This window comes from Prorops nasuta, unplaced genomic scaffold (genome assembly GCF_024137725.1).
Source record: "Prorops nasuta isolate Cenicafe-Biocafe unplaced genomic scaffold, Cenicafe_Pnas_1.2 PNAS00019, whole genome shotgun sequence".
Taxonomy (NCBI): Eukaryota; Metazoa; Arthropoda; class Insecta; order Hymenoptera; family Bethylidae; genus Prorops; species Prorops nasuta.
This window is the reverse complement of record NW_027116816.1, coordinates 2,483,969-2,498,085: the sequence shown is the minus strand read 5'-3', so window position 1 is coordinate 2,498,085 and position 14,117 is coordinate 2,483,969.

Sequence of the window (14,117 nt, the reverse complement as noted above, 5' to 3'; positions counted from 1 at the left end):
TCTCTCTTGCTCCACTCATTTAATCCATTCACCTTGCGTATACACTATGGCTGCTTCCACTTTTATTTCTACCACGTGCTCGCCAGCCGTCCTTATACCGACACCGAATCGAACGGACTCTGCGATTGTTTCGATATAGGCCCGAGATCCTGTGTCTGTATAAGACGCTTTTTAGGATCTCTGCTGGGTCGCCGGCGAGTTTAGGGTGCAGCCAGCCAGTCGATAGCACGTAGATGGCATAAACTTTTAAGAAGCTGAATAAACGAAAGCTATGGTGGTAACAGAAGCACGGAAACTTGCTTACGGTATATTTCAGCATCGAGCACTGTACACAGTACATAGCCCGGCCACGCGATAGAGTGCATAGGTTTTCTATTTCTGCCCTATACCTACGAAGAAGCTTCCACTGCTTCGAGAGCACGTCTGTGTTATTCGTTTCACGAAATTGCCGTTGTGCCTGGAATAAGAACGGAAACTACGTCACTGGCACTCGTACGCTCCGATGTAATGTTTGATCCTACGGATTTGTAATCGTCGACAATTGATTTTCAGAAAATTACATCGCATCTCTGTATAGGTACATATATATATGTACGCTAATTTATTATTACCCTAGACTGAATATTATAATATTTTAACGACTACGTTTTAAATGATTATGTTTTAATGACTAGCTACAATACGGTTAATTTAACCACAAATGGTCAATCAGGAAATTAATTAACGGGAGGCAATTGGAACGTTATGGAGTATTGGCTAGAAATTTATTAGGTATCGTAGCAATGAATGACGTTAATGCCGATAGCGCGTTACAAATAGAAGTATAATTTTGCTGTATATGTTTAATTAAAAGGCTTTCGCTGTTTCAATAATAGTTTAATTATTAAAGAAAATCGATGGGGATGGTGTTGCAAATGTATGCATCGATTGCATGGGATTTGACGATGCCACTGATCCGAATCATTAAAACATAATGTGATCGCTAATCCATGGGTCCAGTATTGCGTGAAACGATGTCCAGACGTACATATATCGATTTCTGCGCGCAGCGAGAGTGAACTAGGCTGACTATATATATATATATATATGTATAGCTCTCGGTGCATGGTGTTAGTGTTGGTTGGTCGGCTGGCTGGCTGCTGGCTGACTGGTTGGCCGATGCACGCTTTCGTGCCACGTGACGCTCGCAATCTTGACATGACAATCGAAACAAGTGAAAACCTCAAATAACCTCAAAATAAATGTTCACTGCAAAACTTCTAGTGAGCTACGGTGTTGTCGAAAACTACGATTTATTTACCATGGAAACAAGAATGATGTTTGCACGAGTCGTAATTGGTAATTGGCAACAGAACTTGACGGAAAAATACGATTTAACGATTTAACGATCCACCTGCTGCTGGAGCAGCGCACCGTAAAGCTTACTCTCACTCACTCTCTCTCTCTCTCTCTCTCTCTCTCTTTTTCTCTGTAGCACGACTTTCTTTCTTTCAATTTGCTTTCAACCTGAACACACTACACCAACTGTGTTTATTTAGTCAATTTATTAATTAAAGATTCCCAGCGAGACAGAAGTTTTATTGGGATTTTTTCACCCCTTGATTGTTAATTATATTTATTAAGCTTGTAATTCCGTTTCATGACATGGATGTGGCCATTATTGTGCAGCGCGGTAATTACGCCATGCATAAACTAGAAAATTTGTGGTTTTAACGGTGGCTTTGACCGTTTATCATTTGAAAACATTAAGCTAATATTGAAACTCTCTCGAATCGAGCTTTGAAATCATATGGAAAAAGATTTTCGTCATGCGCTAACATAATTTATTCCTTATTGCACAGAGTACCATAGACTTGGGGTGTATATAATTATATCACTCTCTAGTGTAGCATCAACTTATTCGGATACGATTACATGCACTAATGTCATTTGCTTATAAGAGGATCGAATGCAATAATTTAATTGAGCCACGGTTCAATCCAATTAGCCAGTATCTGTGCCGCTGTTTTATAAGTGCTATATATGTGCACGACGTACATAGGAGGAATAACTGTGCGAACACCTGTGTCAAATAACGGATATTTTGTTAATCTTGTACGAAGCATTGACATAAGTGGTCCAATATTAAGTGTTCATCCGATAATGGTCTCATTTAGTCTCATATCGATCGCCTATTCGATTATTATTTATCGTCCGGCTGTTTCTCCTAGACCAAAGTATAAAATTAATCCGAGCTATATAAGCTCTTGATTTACAATGACTTATTAATTCAGGCGGGGGAGGATGCAGAGCGACATATATATATATAGTAAATGTGTGCTGATTTTTTCCTAATCGAAGAGAATTTAAATTACAATTCCCTCGCTGGGATTTCCCACCATCGCTATACATGCATACATACTATAGTATAGCTATATACTATATTAAAGTTAGGCGATTTTGATTTACAGACGTAGCGAGTTGTTCGTCGAGGCGTGGGAAATTTGCAGGGGAAGGAAATGATATTTTTGAGAAAATGGCGCCATTTGGGTGAGAAGCAAAAAGCAAGACGCGACTGGTCGGTGGAAAACTGGCAGGGAATGGCAGAATGAGCCGTAACGACGACGCTCCGTTTCTCCATGCGAAAATGAACCACCACGCGAAATTATAGTTGCAAATTAGGAGTGTGTACTCGGCAAACACGACCGAGCTCGCCCGTAGAATTTAATGGAAATTAAATTGTGTTCCTACATCCGGCCATCCTGCAGGACTCTCCGACGCGATCCTTTCTCCTTTTCTTCCTTCAGCCAGCAGCATTTCATCGCGCTAAGCGCGTGTCTTTTTTCTATTAAAGACTAATTTTTACAAGCTGCTGGCCCCAGGGCAAACTTTACACCGGGCCACGCCCAATTTCACACGCGGTCACCGTCATCGTTCCATTGCATCTCGATGCATATATATATACATGCATATAGGCGAATAATCGAATGATTAACATTATTAATGCTAAACGCGTGCTTAATAAAAAACGGAGCTCGCTATGAGTGACGCTCACGAATGAAATCATCGCGATACAGCTGATTTTATAGCTTTTCACGTGCATATTCGGCTGTGCGATAGAACAGGGAGAGGATAGATATTCATCTGATAGATAAGGCTTTAACAATGTTCCGCCCTCGTGCAATTGTTAACGTGACTTTAATCGTGACGAGGTCGCGTGTGTAGATCGATTGGGAACGACAACTTGACGTTTAAAGGGTAGAACTATAAGCGGTAGCTTTAATATTTACGGTCACTTCCTCATCTATCTGCATGTCCTTTTTTATGCTACACTTTCATGCGTACAATTTCCTATTCTATGCATATATGTACATTGGTGCGAGCCTGTGTCCATTCTCTTTCGCCCGACGCTCGTCCATTAAAGCTTCTTATTTCTGTCCATTTCTCACAATTTATCAGCACGGTCGTTTCGAATCGATAAAACGAATATCGCGAAACGGTCAATTATGCGGGTTCTCCGTCAAGCATTATTCGAATATCGGAAAATTATTTACAGCTCATAAGTCGCGGGGAATCGACGTGTAACGTCGATTTCGAGTTGGATCGGGATTGCGCGAATCGGTAAATTCTCGGGATCCTGGATAAAAGTGACGATTTGCACGAGAGTTTCGCGTTTAGCCGGGCCATCGAAGGGTAACAGAGTAGCAGCAGCAGCACGAGGAGGAAAGAGCGAGAGAGCCTCGCGGGAGCTTCGCTGCTGGACGTATTGTCAGCTAGAACCGTTGCTCTTGTTTAATCTGATTAAACCCAGAGTGGAGATCGATATTTTCGCGTGTGAGTTTTCCAAGCAATCGGCCGCAAGATAGCGCGCTTGGCATATTTTATATATGTATGTATGTATGTATGTACGTACGTACGTACGTATACAGGGTCGACCCCATTTGCCACCATGCTACGTACACTTCTATTCGTCTTTTCGTTTGTCCGTTTGTTCGATCGTTCCCACGTACCCTCTCGTACGTACGTTCCTACAACGTATTCGTTTGGCGCACCTTCATTTCCACTTTCTTTCATTTTAGCTCTCCTTAAAAACTGCCCCTCCCCCTCCTCTTCCAACTGCCCACCCTCTTCCCTCCCCCCTTTCCTTCCCTCTGCGTTTTTCTTCGATTCCTATCAACCACGCCACTTTCAGTGCGAAATCGTTATTTCGCACTTCTCCAACAGGACTTGTATACCTATGCCATTCACACGCTCCTGGCCTCTTCACATGCAGTCAAGTGTATATAGGTACCATATATGTACACACACACGTACGATTTATACTACATCTCTTCCCCGATGTACACATACTTTCAGCGTTACAATATATCACTGGAGTGACGTAATTAATTTGGAAAGGATAATCCGATAAGAATTAATCCCGAGAGTCTATAAATTAAGACACGTCCAAGTTTCGCGCGGTGGCTGGTTAACTTTTCTAAAAACCATTACCAATAGATTCCGTGCCATTTCAAATGTATCGGGACTCTGAAATCTTTGAAAAGAACGTCGTTTCCCATTATCTTTCGCGGGGATGTTAAATCGTCCTCTGACCTATTGCGGCGATAGCGGTGAGCCTTGTGCATTTACAGGCAAAACGTGTTACGAGCTGTAATTTGTAATTCGTTGCGGAACGTCGTAGCCAGCATAGATTGATGATCGTCGGCCAGTCTGATATCGATTTCAAATAAATATTTATGGCGAATTAGACAGGAATCCTCGCACCGAGCTAACGCCACCGTTTTCACCTACGGATTTGCCCGACTATACGACACGTATTTGTTACCCGATAATATATACCAGAATTATCGGGAAGGATTAAAGCAATGCAATGGGAGAATTCGCTAAACTGCAATTGGCCTATCTTTCCCCGATTCGACTTTCGTCTCTTTAAAATTTTATATAACTCAACTATATAGTATAAGCGTTTTAATTAAAATAGCCGCTTCGTGCTACTTTAATTTAATAACCTGAGACTTGAGAAGTTGATAATGTTTAAGCTTTTTGCAATTAACTGTGACAGCAAGCTGCAGGGGAGTTCTTATGAGGGTGATGCTAACAGTGGCATGGTGTCTCCTAATTCAGACTATATCGATTTTCCTTTACAATACTGCCTGCCATCTTCGAGATTCGATGTGAGTAACGTACTCGTGTGTGCGTGTAATCACAAGAACCGGATGATTGTGCTCAACCGGTATTTTTTCTCCTTTTACGTCGGATAGCTATACCTACCCATTTCGCGATTGCCATTGATGTACGTGCGTTTATCTCTTTCTCGTTTGCACTTTCACGCTTCCTATCTTCAGAATTATATCTTTAAATCCCTTTCGCGATAGAGCACATTGCTTATTCACGTTTGATCTCCGTTACAGAGCAAAAAAACTGCGTCTCTACAGGATATCATTGGTTTCCCGACTGGTGGCACGCTTTCTTCGACAATGCAGCGTAAAAGGAATTCCTCACTTCGGTATTCGATACGTCAATTTACAACTGTTCAGATTTCCTTGTTATATTTGTATACGTCATTACATATTTTCAGCTTTTTCTGTTATTTCACGAAACCGAGAGGAAAGTACACGTTAAAAATTAAAAAGATTTCGGTATTATTGAAGCAAACAAATTTGTGTGTGGACGATGGTAAAAATATCAAGGAAAATATATCTTTGATAAAAAATAATGATTTTATCGTTATCCTCGCTGAGGTATTCTTATCTGGTGCAACAACGATAGTTGGAAAGTGCTTTTCTAATACGTATCGCAGATTTTCCTACACTTTCTGATCTCGTTTCAGTTTGCGTTTATCCATGATATAAACCTGGAGATTTTCAGCTCGCAAGAGTGAACTTTCCTCCTCGTGAATAAAGCATTACAAATCATCTCTTTAGCTTTGTAGTGGTATAACTCTATCGCCCCGATAGTATAGATACTGCTACCGTGCTTTACAATTAAATTTTCACCTTAACTTATAATTTCTTCAAAGTATCAGTGATAAATTCAAATCATTTTTGACGCGTTTGTATCTAATTTAAATAATTCGTTCCAGTGCTATAAAAACTCATGAATCTTTTCATTTTTCCCCAACATCGTTTTGATGGTTTTAGTCTAAAGAAATTGAAGGGGGAGAGCGAAGGTTAGGGGGAAATAGTGACTGTTACGCGTTATATATATATATATATATCAGTTGGTATAAGTGTAGGGAAAACTGACACATGATGATTCTCTAGTTACTTCAGCTGTAAATATTTTATGTCAAAGGTTAAATATGGAGAAGTGAATGTTACATTGATTAAACGAAGACGCGAGGCAGAGGGGAGGGTCTAAAAGTAGACTGTCAAAAAATGAGTGCAGGTGGATTTTTAGTTTGTGTGTATTACCCTTGTTAATAGGAGCCGGGTGTGCTTGACTTTATTTACGAGAGGAGGGTGCGGCTCGTATAGTACTCTCGTCCCTCACTTTACTAGGTTTTAGTCATAGTCACCTGCGCAGGTGAATGCCCAATAGCACACCATATCTTAATCAGATTAAACCAATCGATTTTTCCTCCTCCGTTCCCCGCCGAATGGATGAAAAAATAAGTAAAAAGCCAGGCGCGAAAGATCGATAAAACCCGGCGAAAAACTTCACTCCTATTTTAATTGAGAATATATTAGCATTAATTGGCTGTTAATGAATCGCGTTGAATAAGTGAGAAATGTGGGATCAAATTTTTTCTTACCTCGGAATATATATATGTATATCTGATGTATATGGAGAGAAAACGAGATTTGGTCCAATTTTGTGTATATAAACTGAACAGTTTAGGAAGGTGGAATTTTTCGCTAGACGATTCGAAGAACGGAAACTCAGCCTAGTTTACGGTGAATTGGACCAAGAAAGTGGAATATAGGTCTTTGCTTCGACTTTAGGGTAGTTAACGAGGACGCCTCTTAATGAAGGCTTGTTCACTCTGCCTAAGATAATTTTGTCGAGATTAGAGAGGTCCATTATCGGCAAAACAGCGTACGTTTCTGTATCAAATTAAAGCTTCCATTGAAACACCATTATTCGCAAGATTAGTAATAAAAATTATTTAAAATTCGACGACGAGAAGATTTATGGTGATTAATTCTAATGTCTGTGCATGGTGTTACTTATGTGTTTAAAGAAAATCACTGCTGCAATTGCTGCATCTCTTGTCTCTTGGACGGCATCCAGGTTGCTGTCTCTGTGTTATACTACTGCATTCTGCTATTTTGTACAAGAGTTCTATCCATCTCTTTGTAATGCCGAATGCCGAATGGTCTAAAAGACAAAAGCATATTTATTTTTAATACCACGTAAAACGCTTACTTTATTAGCGCATTCCATGAATTCAGTCTTAAACTAATGAACGAATTCTTTTTGAAGTGGAGATAATAAGTTTACATAACGAATAGTCTATATCTATAATGGTATATATATATATATACATAAAGCAAAGCCTCTGTTTGCACGCATTAAATCAAAAGAACGATACGAAAAGCTTCATGAATCTTCGTAAGAGACGAACAGAGCTTGAATTTTTATTTTATTTATTTGCTGTATACTGCTAGTAGTGCTGACCGTTATTTTTTCAAATTGTTTTTCCTAGCCCAAGCAATTTTTGTCACGAGGACAGTATTCCATGAGTTAAAATCGAAAGAATAATTCTGATCCACTCGCTCCATTAATCGTGCCATTCGTCAGTGTGCGAGGGTGCGTTTCGCTCGACAGAGACTACGAGTTTTCACCTCTAGAGCAGCGATATACGCGACCTCGATATCATCAATGCGACGGGATCAATCTTTTCTCGCGGCAAACATTTTACGCATTGCAGAACGCACTGGCACACGAGCACAGTGTCTCACGTTGATATATAGCTTATTTTCACGGATCGTCTTTAAGTCGAACAAGGAAAATGGAACATTGATCACTACACTAGCGCGTTCACTTTACAGTCACTGCATGTTGTGTGCAGCACACAGCGCAGGGGTATATAGTGCATATTAATTATTAATTTACGACAAAAGAGCTGGATTGGTTCGCAACGCATAATTCATAGCGCCTATAGTAGAATACATTGAATAATCAAACGGTAGCAACTGACATAGCGCCATACCATTACCACTCACCTTGACTTCCTTCAATTGCGTCAAACGTCAAAGAAATTAAAACTTCGGAGACACGCGAAAATACGCTGAAACTTATCAGCTAGTGGAGTAAAATTATCCAGGATTAAACTTATGGAGTAAAATCAAATATTCACACTGTAAGACTACTTTTATCATAATCTTTGTAAATAGGTAAATGAGCAAGTGGGTAAGGCGAACACGGTTGAATTCATCCATGGGGAGAATGGAGAAGGTATATGTACATACATACACACACATATATGTATATAATGGTAGCATGTACATCAGAACCTGCAGGGGTTGGATTAACTGAATAAGTGGGCAATGCTACAGCAAGATGTCCGACGATAAAAATATTTATGTGACAAAGTTAGCTATAATGCAAAGTTGTGTTGTGACGTTTACACGCATCATGTCGGGTCACGTCACGTCATGTCACGTCACGTCGCATCACGGCACGGCACGGTACGGCACGGCACGGCATGCTCGTGATCGTTACGTAGAAACGGCTGCATTGAATTTCGTAAAATCGATGCACTTTCGCTTTGTGTGGATAGAAGACGCATCCATACCTAGCGTGTAGCAATATCGATGGGATACGCAACTCCAATCGGTATCGGTATTATAAAGTTACGGAGAGAGCGAAAAATTGAATTGCCCGTTTCGCCAACGCTTTAATAGGATCGAAAGAGCAAAATTTACATTTTCCAAATTCCCTTGTATTTCAATGCTTTCTTCGCTTCCATATATATATACGGCTACTTCGATGTTATCTTTCTCGTACTTTGGATCGATAGCTCCGTTCGCAACTAACGAAGTAGGACCAAGACTCGCGCGATTTAACGTTTCGTGCGAGCTGCGTATAATCGTTACCAAAAAACAGAGAGAGAGAGAGAGAGGGAGAGAGATGGAGATAAAAATGATAAGTTTAAATTTACGTGTATATATATATCCTCTCTCTCTCTCTCTCTTTCTTTTCCTTGGCACGGTCAACCCTAGATACAACACTAACCTTGAAATAATTACCGCGAAACTAGAATTATTATACATTTATTCCGTTTCTTTTATTTCGTCTTTTATCCTTAATTACTCTCGCTGCTAATTACTCCTGTAGTGGAGTTGTAATTATTATAACTTATGACTTCCTTCGAATTACTGCTGTTAAGTGAGAGCTCGTAGGGAAAACGTGTATAAAGTGCTCGGTTCGCCCTCGTGCAGGCTCCTTTTAGTTTCTCCTTTTTCGACTCCTCTTCGCTTTTTCTTTCTCGTTTTAAGCTCACCGTGGAAACTTGCAATGTACTAGTTTTTCGAGGATACTCGAGAGACAGACGCTAATAAAGTGTTCTTCGTCCAGCTTCTTCTTTTCCATGTCGTGTCTCTGGGTCAGGCCTTGTTCAACTCGGTCAATCCCTTACCCCTGTTTATCCGGCTCATCGTGCAATGCCTCCACCCAATCTCGCATCTCTCTTCCCACTTGGAATAACATTCTGGGCATTTGCCTCGCTTGGCTTATTTCGTCCGGAAATTGCCTATCAGACATGTTAATGCCGATGTCTGCACTCCGAACCAATATTTCGAAGCTATGACCAATGGCCGAGAAATGTATTAATGCAGCCGATCACCTCCGAAAGTGCAAAATCCACTATGAATCCATAATACCTACACTGTCGAGATTGCTTCGATCCCCGCATCGTAACGCAGTGCTTTAAGTAGCGCAATGGCACAGATCCTAACCGCCATGCAACGGAATTTATCGATTTCGATATCCGACAAAATAAGAATCTAAAAATAAAGGTACAACCACCTCCCCCACCCCTCCCCCTTCCGAACCATGCTTCGTAGACTTTCGCCAAGGAAAACTTCTCCCGATGAATATTCGTGTGTTTTTTCTTCTACATCTCCACCATTTGAATTTCTCGAGACATTCGACAGACTATACTGTGTAGAGAGAGGTATCGCTTCGACGTGGTTAATTAACATAAATTTATACACCAGTAAGCATGGGGGAATTCTTGAATCTCGAACGAAGCGTGAGAAAAGGAGGAGGACGTTGGAAGCACGAATCGCGCGTGATTATAGAAATGTCTTTCTGTCATATAATAATAATAATTGAATTAATTCTTCGCTTTAGCAGAGAACACGACAGGGATAGCAGAGGGAGGTCGGATCGGATACTTTTCTCTTCCGGTTCTCCTACAACCGTAACCCTCGAGGCTCGACTAATGGCCGGCTAATTACCAGAATGCAAATAAATATCCCCGGAACAGTCGTGAGCCAACCCCTCCAGAGACTACGTCTATGAGGATTTACTGCCTTCGGACATGCATTGCCACTTCAATAGCTCTGCTCGAAACTATTATGGGTCGAGCGCGTTCCCGCTTCCGGCCTCTTCTTCCCTTTACTTGCCCGCCTGCTTGCTTGCTTGCTTTCTTACTTGCTTGCTTCCATTCTACTTCAGCCCTTTGCAATGTAGCACGAAGCTTCTTTCAGTGAATGACCCTTTGCCTACTCCTTCATCTCCTCCCTCTTTTTCGTCTTACTTTTCTTTACCTGCTAATCCATTTTAGCTTATTAACCTAATTTTCCTGTCTCCCAAAAAAGCTCTAGTTTATTCTTTGAATACATCTTCCGATGATTTTATAAAAAAACTTGCTCCAGTGCAGTACGTCTGTTTTATATCTGTCAACGAATTTGTATTCAGCTGTAATGACTTTCTATTTTCCACTCCAATAATCGATACGTTACTCCATTTCCTCCTAAAAATTTAATAGTTCCACAATAGCTCTTCTTTATTATTGACAGAGTAATTTTGAAGGCACTGCCTTGAATGAGTTAAAGATTCTGTAGAACAAACTTTATTGACGTTTCAAGAAGAATATTTGACTGATAATGTAGTTATCAGCCAAGGAAATCGTATAGTTATACAAATAATTATGTAAATATAGTAAGTACACACTTGAATATCAATAGTTGAAAGCAGGATCTGCTGTGTAATGAGAAATTTTTATATTATAGACCTGTGTGTGTATATAGTACCTCTAATTATTCAATCTCTTTGTCTCTCCTCCGAAAACAATGCACGCCGATTGTCTTAATATTATTAAACTATAAGAAAATTAATATCAAAGAGAGCTTTTAATTAAACTAAATTTTCTATTCTGGTTCATTGACTTTTTTCTTCTCCTTTTAAGACAAAGACAGAGCTTCTTATGATATTCAGTGAAATACGCAGGCAATAGCAAGGAGTAGTTTATGTCCATATCACTACTGTCAGAACTAGCGGTAAGTTTGTAACATTCTAGCAGCAAGTTTACGTACAAGTTTGCCCACTGTCTAAAATACTCCTTAATCAAGGTCTGAGAGCGAATTGAGATAAAGTAAGACGGTAGAGTAATGATAGTGACGTATCCTCAAAGATTCACAAGTTATTTTGATATCGTGACAAGTGTCGTATTTAAGCTCAGCTTTATTAAACTTGCACTTGCAATGACGATCTTTCCAAAACTTTGGCATATCGTCTGAAAATAAAACGAGAGATAACGTTGACCAGATGCAGACGCGAGTTCTACATTTATACCCTCATTGCATCGTAATACGGTTCGACCATTTATCATTCGAGAATTTGCCAAACACAATAATCGAATAAAGGGGAAGGATAGAATTTTTCAGATTTAAGGAATCGTAGCTTTGCGAGAGTTTACATTGCGTGTGGGTGTGGTGTGTGATAAGACGAGGAGGAAAGCTGCAGGTTGGCTAGCATCGTGGAGGATTTTGAATTTCAAGGCGTCGTCGTACGGATGGCTTTAGAGATCGCAGGGAGCTCGGTCGACAGTTTTAATTGTTGTTGGCAGTAACGCGTTTAACCAGGCCGCCTTGATGTTGTTTACTATCATCAGCATTAATACGTTCCATGGACATTACGTCAGACGTCATCTGACAGATGTAAATTGCTTGCTAGCCTCGTGTAATATCGCGCCATGAGCGCAAACGCACGCGTACGCACAAAGCAAGAAAGGTAACAGAGCATACACGGAGCTTAACCCTTCATCAAAGTGGCTCCTAAATTTGCGCGCTCGGTTTACGACCTCGCCTCGCATCCCCCTGTGTGCTCAACGTTTTATTTGCATTTTGCCCACTCTCTCCCTCTCTCTCCCTCTTTTATATTCTCTCGCGTCACCGGATACTTACGCAAACTGCAGCTTTTAAGGATTAGCCGTGCAATTTCATTCTTAAAAAAACTTTATAGCCTCTTCCTGTGGCTCGGCTCAGATCGGGCGTAATTACGGACAGCCCCATATTCCAGAATCATGCTTCCTCGGCTTACATTTCTTTCACGCAGTCGAATGACCGTTGGCTCTGGCGCAAATATATGTTGGCATGCTTATACACGAGCGGAAATTGAAATTCCTTATCAAGAGTTTGGGTTATAAAGTTTCTAATGAATTTACAATGGAGGAAAGCAGCGAGATAAATGAGAGGAGAGTGCATCGAGCGATCGGCGAAATATTGGATTGACTCTTTTCGTTTTCCCGTTGATTGGCCGAAAGCCTTTAATGGCGAGGCGGGATGAAAAATACGCGCAGAGTTTGAGACTTAATACAGAGAGGTATACTTTCGTTTGCGCGAGCTGGCCAAGCGAATTGGGATCATGCTGGTAGGTAATATGTACTATGTTAGCCGCCATGCGACGACCAAATCTCTCTTTGCGGATTGCTCGAAACGTTCGACGATTGGCCTAACGCGCGGGAAAGGCGGGAGTGGGGCTTGCAATTGCACTAACCAAACCTCGCGACCAATGTCTCTCCCGGGATGATCGACGTTAATCGATCGTTCAAAACCGTCCCGCGCACTCGTCCCAAAGAGAAATACTCGAAACCCTCGGCCTACAATCGAGTCCCCTGTCGCTCGCCGTCCATGTCATCCCGCGCTATGGGTGCTGAGAATATTATATGCATATACCGTTATATGTATACGCTATATACATAGTATAGTAGTGCTCAATATCATTGCAATTCAATTATTCGCTAGTGACGCTTTTTTTTTCTTTCTTTTTTTTTTTTTTTTTTTTTTTTTCGAAAAAGCAGTCTATCCACTGAAAAATGTAACGCTGCGGAGGTGGAATAAAAATACTTTTCAATGTAGGTTTCCACCCACTTACGGGTTCACACACGCTAAAAGGAATCCATGGATCGTGTATGAATAAAGAGAAGCGAGCAAAATTTTTTAAAACTTCATTGGCCGCTGTTGTCGATGCTGTCCTGCATTTTGATCAAAAACTAACATAGCTCGATACAAAGGATGAAAACAATTCATTCGAGCGAACCGGAGTAGCATTCCCAGTAGAATAGGTCGGCGTGGGTTTGTCCGTATGCGTGTGTACGTGTAGGAAGACTCGTTTGAATCTGGTATGGATTCCACTAGAAGTGCCAGAAGTGGAAATATCAGAGAAACATAGGAGTAAGGTTCGCGAAAGTTTGCTTTTAATGTTCGCACAGGCATATGGAATGATAAAAGGTTTGGTCTCGCTCCGGCTACACACACACATTTATATATGTATAATAAGGAGTGACTTTTGCAGGAACTTTTGTAGCATTGGCCTTTTTCCGCCCAGATTGCCTCACTGTCAATAACAGAGCAATCGAATGTCGCATGCTTAATTAGTAAGCCATTGGTGATCCTTTTTCCAGCAGCGAGCCGGATTATTTCCAGGGGAATTTGCAGGGTCCGTACTATAGCTGCGCGAGAAGTAGGGTGGGAAGGATTCGAAGCGAGGAAGGGAAAAAAATGAGCAAGACTGCAGATCGACGTACCGCTGGGAAAAAAATAGGCAGTAGAGGACTGGAGCTACGACTTTCAGTGCTCGTCTCGACGCGATCGTCTGGCCAACTACGTGTCGAGAATTTCTGGATTCGCGCCGCTCGTGCCGCTCGTTTCCTTCCAACAGTCTCCTCTCGTGCCACTCTTTTTCGC